Consider the following 12526-nt stretch of genomic DNA (forward strand, 5'->3'; position numbering starts at 1 on the left):
TCTTAGCTCTGCCAGAGGGAATCAGCGAAGAATTCTCAGATGACGCAGTGAGGTGTGAAGGTGAAAGCCGGTGAGGAGGTGGGCAGTGGATTTGAAAGCTGAGTGAACGGATCAAGAAGATAACAGGGGCTGGGAGAACCTTCCAGATGAGGGGAAACAGGTGTGGTAGTGCATGGTGTGTTTGGGAAATGTCAGGTAATCTGTGGGGATGCTGGTCTGTGTGATGCTGGAGGGTGCCAGAGCCAGGTTGGGAATGGCCCTGAGAATCATCTTAAGGACTCTAGGAAGCTCTGGGGAGCTGACGAATTAGCAAAAACAGGAGAACCTCACTGTCCTACCTGTTTTAGGAAGATCGTTCTGGTTCCACTGGGAAGCATGATTTAGAAAGGTGGGCAAGAGGGTTTGTGGGGGGTTAAGGGATGGGGCGGGGAGTGGGGAAGGAGAAAGGTCAACAAGTTAAAACGGTGGTTCTCAACCCTGGCTACAATACTTATGGCCAAGCTCATCCCAGACTAGACAATTCAGAATTTCCGGGTCTGAGGTCACAGCCTTGGGATTAAAAGCTCCCTAAGTGGTTGGGCATTACTGAGCTAGGAGACATCTCAGGGAGACAACTGAAGTTGCAAGGAAATCCTTGTGTCTTGGGGCCAGGGAGACTATAGGCCTTACTCCATCTAATAGCTCAATTTCACAGATGGGGAGCTGAGGTCCTGGAGGGACATTTGCTGTTACATCAGATCAGGAAATTTAAAAAAAATTAGATAATTGATAAATACTTTATGTTGAAAAGAGCCTGGGATTTGAAGTTAAATGGCTCTGACTTAAACCCTGCCTAGGTTACTTACCAGCTGTAATAAGTAACCTAGCTTAGATTACAGCTAACAGCTTCTAACCTAGCTGTTAGAAGTCATTGGAACTCTCTCAATCTCATTTTCTCACTTTTAAAATGGAATTAATAATGTCCAGCTTTTAAAGATTGTAAACATCAATTTTTGGAAAACCCCTAGCACACGACTGGCATATAGTGGAAAATGATTAAAAAATGCTACAACTGTTCTGGTGAAGTTTTAAGGCACCAACTTCTTGTGTTAGGAGTGGTTTCTGGACTACGCTGCTAAGAAGTAATAGGATGGTAGCTGCAGGAGAAGGGATTTTCAGAAAGGATTCTTATGGAATCTTTATTATAAGCACAGATTAAATGGAAACGATGGATTGGATTTAAAGGTCCTTCCATAACTGATCCCCTACGCTTATTTTTTTTAAAGCATGTGCTATTAGCCATTATTTTATGCTGCCTCCTCATGCACAATTGTTTCTGCTTTAAAAAAAAAAAAACAATTTCTGTTTTAAAATAGCCTCATAAGAAGTTGCAAAAATGATAAAGATTTTCTGTTTACCTTTCATCCAATGATGATATCTTATATAATCGTATAAGATATGATTCTGTTGTTTATTTATTTCTCACAGAGCTGTACTCATACTGCTCTTGTTTCTTACTCCTCTCAATTAACATTATAGTTGACACACTTTCCTTTATCAGAAATTCATAGTAAACATGTATTTTAATGTCTTGATGGTCTGTATTCTAAATGAATTCCTTGCAGTTGGACTGGCAATAGTATTCCAACCAATGGTATAGGTTGTTTCCAATGTTTTGTTATTGTAATATTGCTGGTGAGCATATTTGTGCCTACGGCTATTTCCATATTTACTATTATTTCATTAGGATAGATTACGAAAGGTACAGTTCTTGGGTCAGAGGTGGTTAATGGATGAATTTTTTTTTTTTTTAGAAACTTTATTTTCCGTCCACCTTATTTCCATTTTTCTTAAGAGTCTGTGGCAGAACAGCTTAGGATCACTCAGTGGTTGTTCCTACACATTCAATGGCCTGAGCAGTGGGGGCTGCACACCAGTCCTCAGTGATGGGCTGAGCACGCTAATCTTCTATAGAAAACTCCTGAGTAGGCACAGAGAATACCTGTATGCCTTCAGACCAGTCTGCGACCTCAGGCTGAGCAGCAGTGAACTTGGGAGCTGGAGCAGTCCCTTCGCCCTGAAATTCCTTCTTGGTCATAGCCTTTTCAGCAGCAGTCTGCTCTTCCATTTCAATCTCTCCAGGGTCTCTGTAGAAGTAGAGATCAGGCATGACTTCCCATGGGTGCTCGCAGGAGCTGGTGCCACGCGAGCCCAGAAATTCCCGGGCCAGCATCCACCATCTCAGACCCACAGAGTGAAGCTCCCTTGTTGTTGCAAAGGATGGCAATGTCCACATAGCACAGAGGACATAACACATTGCTTTGTGTTACACAGAGCAATGGTCGGTTGGTTAACGTGAGATGCCTCTGTGAGAGGCTGGTGGTCAGCTCTGGTATCCGTAACCATGAGTCTCGGCTCCCAGAAGGCTGCCTGGATCTGGTTAGTGACGGTCCCAGGAGTGAAGTGACCAGCAATAGGAGTATCTCCGGTGGCAGCAGCAAACTTCAGCACAGCTTGCTGGCCGGTATTTCTGGATGATATGACACCAACATCCGCTGGGTTTTCAATGGCAATAATGGCACGAGCTGCCAGCAGAAGCTTCTCCCAGATTCTCTTCAGATCTGTGATGTAGATGCCACCACTTTTCTGTTTGTAGGTATATTGTTCCATTTGGAAGTTAAGGTTGGTGCCACCTACGTGGGTTCCTGTTGCAAGGAATTTGAGGCCATCCTCCTCCTTTATTTACAGGACATCAAGGGCTCCGGACATTGTGAAAGACTCCCTTTAAGTTATGTGGGAACAAAGAACTACCCGCTCAGGGTAGTGTGGATAAAGCTTAAAGGTTTTTGATATGTATTTCTTGGCACTTGCTGAAGGAGAGCTGCCTGAAATGAACTGAAGGGGCCAGTGCTCCAGAAGTTGAGGGTGGGAGTCCAGGAATGACCTTGAACTGAGAAAGCTCTAACTGTCTTGGCAAGTGACTGTACCCTAAGCTTAGCAGGAGCCAGAGCTGCAGATCCCTGCTGAAACTCAAACACGCTCCACCCCCTGCCCCAAACTCCTGGCTGAGAAACCCAGAGCCCAAGGGCTTTGCAGTTCCTGATGTGGCTGCCTGCTGGGCACCACCGCTGAGACTCGCCTCTAATCTCCTGTGTCCAAACTCTGGGTTCTTTTTTCCTTCTCTGTTTCAGGGTATTTCACTGAAACCTGAGTAAATGATTGATCACTTTAAAGCCAGGAACAAATGGACTTGCTGGGCAATCAGACCTCCTTCCAGCCAGTGTGCATTTATGCACCCACTGGTGAGTGTAATGTCATCAGTTGGAATTTTCTGTGCTGTGACAGGCAGAACGATCCAAGTAGTTTGTCTGGGCTGCAGATAAAGGCCGAACAGGAACACTCTCAGCATAGGGACTGGCCATTTGGACCCCGTTAAGGGCTAAAAGTTTCCATGCTGATGGTGTAGGGGCCACAGAGGCAAGTGCTGAAGTGGGAGAAGGAAAGTGTGAACTGAACTGGTGGCTAATTCCCCCAGCGCAACCTAGAGCCTGGTAGTTGTTTTCCATATTGCAAATGTTAATCTCTTACCCATGAATAGTGACTGCCTGCAAATTCCCACCAACACCACCACATTTATTGAATACCTACTATGTGCCAGGCACTGTGATAGGTGTTTTACACACATTAGCTCAGTTAATCCTACATCAGTATTTATCTCTGCTTGGGGGATGAAGAACCTGAGGCTCAGAGAGAGTTATAGCTAAGAGGAGTGCCAGGGTTTGAATTCAGGTCTACTGTGTTCTTGCCTTTGCAGCCCTAACTTTGCTATTGTTGAAGATAGGCTGATTGTTGCATGAATATGCTTTAGAAAATCCAAGGTGTTTTCCATGAACAGCTGCTCCTTACCAAAGTTTGTGTTCCTGTCTCCCTCTGCAGCACACTGCCAGGCTACATTCCCAGCCTCCCTTGCAAGTAGATGTGACCATGTGACTGAGTTCTATCCAATAGAAGATGAGCAGAAGATGAGATATGTATCACTTCCAGGTGTTCCTCTCTTTCAAGCTAAATGTAATGGAGATTTTCCCTGAGGTGACAGAACCCACATGGGAAAGATGGCAGTCTGTCAGTCTAGTTCCCTAAATGATTGTGGGGCATTCTCACCTCTCATTCTCACTGACAATCCAGTCACCTGCCCACACGGTTACATAAACTACATGTAAACTTTTTTTTTGTTTTTGGCCACCATTTTTGGATCTATTTCTATAGGTATTAGGCTACCCAAATAATGCAAAATGCCAACTCTTTTATCTTAAAAATTCCAGAGGACCCAGCAGGGCTGTTCCAAGTACAGGTTGGGTGGAGGTCAAAGGGATTTGCAGTTGAAGCAAGGCCTGCATACATAGCAAGGGGTGAGTGTTCTCCCTTGGTATGCTTAATGGAGGTTCAAGGGCACTGCCAAGCCAAATGAACTCAAAGGTATAGAGCAGGTAGATAAAGGTCCTGCCCCTTTGTTCAGAGATCAGTCTATCTTTTTCTTACGTAAGATACTTTTCCTAGAAATAGTAAAAGTTAGGTTTCTATTCCTATTTAACAAATCATCAACTTTATTTTGTGGTGGTTGGAACTGAGGTTATATTAGGAAATGATAATCACAGAGTTCCACTGAATTTAGGGCTAGAGGATCCCAGAACGTTTTCAATCCTGTGCCTTTTGAAGAACTTTCTGAGGTATTGAAATGGAGTCAGGAGGAAAATTGGTGTCTCTGTGAATCCTGTTGTTGCTATAGTATCTCAGAGATTAAGAGTTCTACCCAGAAAAGGGGAGGGTTTTAATGAGCTTGTGGATCAGAATCAGAGAGTTGGGACGGTGACTTTCCTATGAGGCAACTTAGGCTCCAGCCGGGTGCATGGCTGGAATTCTTTCTGTAGACCTTAGAAGAAGGGCTAACAGTTAGTGGACTTTTCACCAACTAAAGTAGGTAGGAAATGGAAAACAAGACTATTTGTTATTTCCTCTGTTTATACTTGTCCTTCGGTGTTCAAGGTGCTGATGGTGGTTAAGTGATAGTGGTTGGTGTAATGGATGATACGCTAAGGAGAAAACCAGAGGCCATGCAATGCTAATTAGATGTGAAAATATTTGAAGTAGTTTTTTGAAAGCACAATGATAATTAAGTAATTTCAGTTTTTTAATGTTCATAATTATACCCAGGTTTTCCAGCACTTTGCTCTATTGTCACGATCACCTCTAAGTGTTTCCTGATAGCATCCCTCTCACTGATGCCCCACAGGCTGTTGGTTGTGTATGCCTGCATTACACTGAGTCAATACATCTATTATAACGTTTATATGAAATTAATTCTTCAATTAATTCTTGGCTTGGCAGAAATTTGTTGAGCACCTACTCTGTGTCAGACACCACAGAGGACATCAGGCATAAAATGAAGAATTTGGTGCGAGTCGCTCACAGGCTGGTAGGGGAGACTCAGAAGTGAATCAACATTTGCAGAGCAACGTGATGGTTGTTATGGCAAAGTGTGCACAGGGTGGATGGATGGAGGGTTTGTATGGAGGCATCTAAATTTCAGTGCAGGTGGTGCCCAGGAAAGCCTCCTGGCAGAGATGACACCAGTATCAGTTAAGTACATCTATAAGGAGAACTGGGAGACGGCTGGGCAGAGGGGGAGCTGTGTAAGGCAGGGGAAAATAGAACGGGCAGACATGGAAGTGAGAAAGAGCAACATGCATTTCCAAAACTATTAAGTAATTTTGTTGGGGATGAGAGTGGGGGAAATGTAGACAATACTTCGTAATGCCTGGTTTTTGTGTCTGTCTTATTAGTATTTAGTTCAGGGATCGTGGTTTATATACGTGTATATCCCCATATCTGGGACACCAAAGGCTTCAATAAATTTTTGTTGAATGAATGAGAGTTGATGCTGAGTCACTGACATCTACTGGTCTAAACTCTCAAAGCTGCTGGTCTGATGTTCAGCTCTCTAGGCTCTCAAGACAGGATGGGCATAGATTCCTTCAGTTATAAAACGGCTGGAAACTTCTTTGCAAATGACAAAGAGGAACACTAAATATTTAATGCTTAAAAGTTAAATACTATTATAAAAGTAATTTAATATAAATGGCTTTCAGAAAGTCCTTATCCATATTTCATGACTGTAATGGGTGTCTGGATTCTAATGTTTGTGAGCAATTAATTTTAATGGTTATGAACTCTCAATGTCCCTGTGTTTTTCTCCTTAGCAGACCCCCAGGTCCATCAGGAAAGTAAAGAGCTAGACATCACATGTCACTGTGGACAGAAAGAGATACAAAGTCCTGAGCTGAGGTCTCCAAATGACAAGTTAATAGGCATTCAGGAGTTGCTAAATGGTACACAACAGAGATGCTGTAAAACCCTGACGTATGGTGTTGACTTGGTGACATGATGCCTTTATTCCCCCACTGAATAGTTCCACAGAGTTATGTGTTCTCTTCTCTGTGATTGATTCCGTGATACTTTCATCCTATCCCCTTATACAAATAATAATTGTGATGATTCTCATTAATTGAGAGCCTACTATGTGCCAAAAGCCACACTGAGACTATCATGAAAAATTGGCATTTTATTCTTCATATTCCAGATAAAGAAATTGAAGCTCAAAAATAAAGTCGCTTAAGTTCATGTAGCGTTTGACTGTTTTTGTTTCTTTGGATTGTGAATTCTGTATCAATAGGGATCTCATCATATTCTCCCCTGTAATTTCCATGCACAGCGGAGGGGATAAAGGTATTCAGTGGGTACTCAATAAATGTTTACTGAATGAATAAATGAATAAAGACAAGAATCAGTACTATAAAACTATTATAGTAAACACTTGGCATCTCACAAAGACCTTTTAAAGAAAAGTCTCTTCTGAGATTGAAGGGATGGTTGATTTTCTCTTATTCAAATGTCCTCAAACTGCTGTTACTCTCTTGGTGCTTTGCAAGGGGTTTGGATGCCAAAGTGAGCTCTGTACCTTCCTCTCCTGTAGCCGTCAGGTTTCTTAGCAGTAAAAGGGTAGGAGTAAAGATGCTGATCAAATTCCTTGATTTGTAATCTTTACCTCTGACCTAGGCTTACCCTCCTTTTCATGCTGGCAAAGGTCACCTTTTGATAACATGGAAGCCCCAACTTTGGCTGTGATGGGGAGGAGGGCTGTAGAATTGCATGATGGTCTCACACTTGTGTGGTATGTCATGGGAAAGTACTCTTATCTTTGGTATTCTACAGCTGCAGCTTCTTGGCCTTGAATAAATATGTCACAATATATGCAAAGTTATGCAAATATAACTGGTCCTGCTAAATGAGTCACGGAGGTCACACAGACAACTTGCCCTCTGCAGTTTTCCACTGAGTGCCCGTGGTCACCTGATAGGAGAGATCAATGGGGGTCAATGTAGCTTTTGTGGGAGGTTTTGGCCGAATGCCAGAGCACAACCCAAATCTCCAGATTATGTGTCATATCCCAATGGGAGGCTATATCACTCAGTTCAATGGACATTGACTGCTTAGTTTGGGCCAAGATCTCTACTAGGTGCTAGGAGTCCTTGCCAAGACTTGAAGGGTCCCACGGTGAGATGGCTGTGACAGACAGAGACCAAGGCAGGTAGCAGGATGATGCAATGCTTTTGAGAACTAATAAGTCTTAGCACAGAAAGTATGGGTGAGGGGAGGGCTGGCATGGGCAAAAAACTCTTTATAGAGAGGGATCTGGAATTCAGAGAGGTTAAAGAACTCACCCCAAATCACACAGCTAGTAAGGGGCCCGAATGGGATTGATACCTTGGTTTCTCTCAGGGACAATGTTACAATTGCTTCATGGTGAAGAGCATGGGCTGTGGAACCGTGAGACCTGGGTGTGGACCCTGACCTGTCTCTTACTAGATCTTGACTTTGGGCAGTTTACGTGACTTCTTGGGGCCAGAGTTTTCTCAGCCTCTCTTGATGCTGCTACTTTAGAGGGTAGTTTTGAGGGTGAAATGATACACTATTGGTAAAATTCTGACCACCTTCCTGGGCTTCCGCTGAGGACCAAACACATGGTAACGTCTGCTGGAGTGTATTCCTGTGTCAAAGTCCAACATAGGAATGAGGACTGGGAAGGAGGAGGTTGCATAGGATCCTAAATAAAGTAGGCCGTGATAGATAAAACAGTTGGGTCAGGGCCTGTGGTTCTCAAACCATTAACGTCACTTGGGGAGATATAAAAGCATAATGATCTCTGAACCCAGGGATTCTAATCTGTGCAATTTTTTTAGGAGGGCGTAACTCACAGTGGCCCATGAGGGGATCGAACTGGCAACCTTGGTGTTATCAGCACCACGCTCTAACCAAATGAGCTAATCGGCCACCCCATCTGCAACATTTTTTTAAAAGCTAATGGTGATTGTAACTGTGCCGCTAGGTTGAGAATCAGTGGACCCTGCAATCCTAGGAGGCAGATGACTTTGACGGTGAAGCACTGTCCACCCCGACCTCTGTCTCAGTGTAACTGGGTTCCCAGCCAGTGGGTCTCTAGTGACTCATTTAGGTAAAACTGATCACTTGTGAGTGCTGACAGTGGAGTCAGGGTACCAACAAACCCAGTAGCCATGGACTCTACCCTGAACGGACATGATCGGAGAGGCATTGCTGAGGTCATATCATTCTGGATATGGAATGAGGTCAGGTTCAAGGTTGACATGTGCTGGCGAGAGATGACAAATCCAATACTAGCCAGCAGGAAATGGCAAAGCAGTTGTACCTACAGGACCAAAGGTGCATGTATATAAACCCTGGGCTTCCTAGGCTTCCTCTCAGCCTGTCCTACTGGGTAAATTTCTCCAGAACAGCAACTCCTAGTCATTACATCATGGCATGCTTGTATGTCCTAATTGGTATGATACTTATTTCTATAGTGAAGAACACATATTTGCAAATGGCTTATTAAAATTTTAATAAAAATATATATTAGAGTGAGATGAGGTTATCTCGATTTTTTTTCTTTGCCTTTGCAACCAGCCAACGACAAAGCACTAGACGTCATCTCACTGCAGAGGCCTGCACATTGTTCTTTCACATCTATCCTGGCCCCTCCTTTCATTCTCCACCCAGCAGCCAGAGTAATTTTCTTACCATGTAAATCACATCGTGTCATTCTCCTGCTTAAGTCGGCTGGTGCCTTCCCTTTGTACTAAAAATAAAATACAAATTCCTTTCCAATCCTTAACGCCCTGCATGCAATGAACGCACCTTTTCACGGATATCTCTTCCTCTCCCCCTTGGATCAGGACCCCTGAGCTCTAGAAATTGCTGACTTCTTTCCCACTTCTGGGAGTTTGTGTTTTCTATTCCCTCTCTTTGGAATTCCTTCATCCCAGTTCTTTACATCATGGGCCCTTGAATGTTACCTCATGGGGGACCCCTTCCCTGATCACCTGAGCTGAAATAGCCTCCCACACTTGCCATCCACAGTCATTTTCCATCACATCACCCCGTTGGTTCCCCCCAATAGCAATGTGCACCATCATTAATCACAAGTGAAATCTTACTTTTCACTTGTGTATCAATGTACAGCATCTACTGTCACTGTTATAATGGAACCGCAATAAGGCCACGGCCTCGTCTAACTTCTCATTTTACTGCTAGCACCTAGCGCAGTACCTGACATGGAGTAAACATTCAATAAGTAGTTGTGGAGAGAAAGAATAATAGTTCAATAATTCTGTCACTCTTATTCACACATTCTGAAATACTTCCTAAAGACGGAAAGAAAGGGGTGGAATGATAACTGGTTTGCTGTAAGTTGCACATAAACTGAGCAAGCCTATGCGAGCATTCATTTATTCAGTCAACAAAAGCATACCGCGTATTTGCTGTGTCTGGACACTGTTTGGGGCCATGGAAATACAGTTAAAAGCAAGGCACCAAGTTCCCTGCTCTTAGGAAACTTATAGCAAATATTAGCAAACAAATAAACAAGATTATTCCAGCAAGTAATAAGTTCTCTGAAGCCCTTTATTCATCACAGGATGATGTGGTTGAGAATGATGGGGGGCTACTGTGGAGAGTGTGGTCAGAGAAGGCTTCCTGAGGAGGGGACCCCAGGGAATGGGGCCTCTTCTAAGGATGTCATAGATCTTGTGTGTATGAAAGAAAAACTTTCAAAGTCACTGCTCTAGGAGATACTACTCAAGTTTTAATTAGAATCCACTTAAGTCAGGCACTAGTTTGTTCCCTAATAGTGATTAGCACTGTCTTGGGTAATTAACAGCTCATAGATTTGGAGGGGAAAATAACTTAATTATCCGCCTGACCTTGATTTTGTGAGTGCTGAGTCAAAAAGAACGAAAGAGGCCAGGATCTAGCTGGGTAGTGGAGACAGATATAGACGAAGCTCCATCTGGCTATGAAGGAATCCAGTGGGCAAATGGGGAATGGATTCCCTGAAGGGAGGTGAGATTCCAGGCTCTGGGCTTGTTGGCCTCCCGTTCTTTCACAATAGCTATCACGGTCCAGGCAGTTATTACCATGCTATTGATGGTATGTGGCAGACCAAGAAATCTGCATACCACCCACTGTTTTTGCTTGATTGCCTCATCCCCACCCACTTTTCTAGAGACTAGACTGGAAAGCTCCCTGGGGATAACCTCTAGCTTCTCTGGCTAGGGGAGGCATGGCTATGTCTGAAGCTAAAAAGTCCCCTTCTAATAGAAGTGACAAACTTTTCACATCCCTCATTTCCTCCTCCTCATCATATCAGTCCCTCCTAAGCCACAGTCAGACTTTGGAAAGTTGTGGGTGCAAGAGACTGGCTTTCTTTCAAACTTAGGCAAAGTAATAAGTATTCTTTAATTTTTTTTCTGACTCAGGATCCTCCTCCCCTCCCCCCCCCCCCCCCCCCCCCCCGGTACCCCCACCATTTCCTTGCACTTCCATTCAACTCAGTTTTGGATTAGGGTTTCGGATCAACTTTTAACTCTCTTTTTAGCAGATTTTTAATTATCCTGAAGCCGCATTGAGAGAAGGCCAGTTCAGAGCCTCCAGGCAGCTTTGGTCACACCTGCAGATCACGTAGGTATAATCTCTATGGCAACTGACCTGTGTTGGGTAGGAGCAAATAAAGCTCGGAACCAAAGGTTAATTGCTGTTTCATTTCCGTTTCTTCCCCACCCCCTTGCAATTCCAGCATTGTGGGTGAAGGTTCTAATTAGAATCAAATTATCAGCAGATTGAACATCTTCTTTATTTCGGTGGCTGAAAAATTACTCCAGCTGGCTTGGAAAGGGGAAGTGATAGGTGGTTTCTCTTGGCCTTGATGGCTCCTTTTCCCACCTCCCAGGGGGACAGACAGCGTAGATGATCCCGCCAGATGGCCTGGATCTTTGCAGCACCAAGAAACAGCACGCCCCTCTATTCTTACTCTCTTCTGACATTAATAATATTACTGGCAGTGTCTACCATCTATTGGAGATTTACTTGTGCCAAGAACTCTGTAAGCGCGTATGTAAATGATTTCATTTAAACTGTAAGCAACGCCGTGACTTAGAGATTCTTAACCCCATTTTACAGATGACAGAACAGCCACAGACATACTGCCCATGGTCACGTAACTAGTACGTTGCAGAGCTGCATTTTGAACCCAATTTATCTGATTCTAAAGCTCTTAACCATTAGCCAGATACCAAAATATGCTCTGTGAGGCTCTGATGTGATTCGAGAGACTGGGAGATTCATAGAGAAGGTAACCGGGGCTTGCCTTGTCAGCTGCCCCAACTCAAACATTCTCAGGGATTTGGCTAAACTCATTCTCTTCCCATTAGTATTCTGAAATAATAATTGTAGAATCGGGGTAGGATGGTACACATTAAATGTTACATACAGTTTCTCTGTTTCCCTAGAATTAAATATATCAAATCTTCCCCTAATACAGCACTGTGTGTTCATTTCTTCCCTTTGCTGAGGACTTCATCCTCCCTGGAAGTCTCCTTCCCTTTCTATATCTATCATTTATGCTTCTCATTCTTTAAAGCTCAGTTAAAAGCACAATAGCCTTTATAAAATATATTTTCTTGGATAAGTACAGCTCCCATTTTTTTTTCTTTTATCATGAATTCCAATAACCATTCATTGTTTTTGAATTGTGCAATAGTGGTTAACAAGTATGATGCCGAGGCAGATTTCCTGGATTTGAAGCAGAGCTCTACCATTTAATACTTCCGTGTTCCTGAGCAAGTTACTTCCCTGGACCACCAGAGACCTTGCACCTTAGGTCGTTTTTGTGACACGTAAGAGTTTCTACAAGTCAAATGCTTAGAAAAATGCAGTGTCCATAGTAAGTACCACAGAAGTGCTTGCTGTTATGTTCTGTCGTGCTCATTAATTGTTTTGTTTTATATTATTCAGGACAGAAATGCAACTCAAACACATCTAAGCATCACAAGGGAATTTAGTGGTAACTGGGAAGTGCAGTGATAGGTCCAGGGACCTGGGGGTGTGACTCAGCAATGTTTTTTCTTTGTGCTGGCTT

The 12526-nt window shown here is 43.4% G+C and overlaps 1 pseudogene across 1 annotated transcript; it reads right to left on the bottom strand.

Moving 5' to 3' along the window:
• Positions 1-1858: 1858 nt before the first annotated feature.
• LOC308503649 (small ribosomal subunit protein uS2-like) lies at positions 1859-2748 on the bottom strand (annotated as a pseudogene). Its single transcript has one exon. The product of its transcript is annotated as a small ribosomal subunit protein uS2-like (transcript).
• Between the last annotated feature and the right edge of the window lie 9778 nt (positions 2749-12526).

This window comes from Rhinolophus hipposideros (assembly GCF_964194185.1).
Source record: "Rhinolophus hipposideros genome assembly, chromosome: 10".
NCBI lineage: Eukaryota > Metazoa > Chordata > Mammalia > Chiroptera > Rhinolophidae > Rhinolophus > Rhinolophus hipposideros.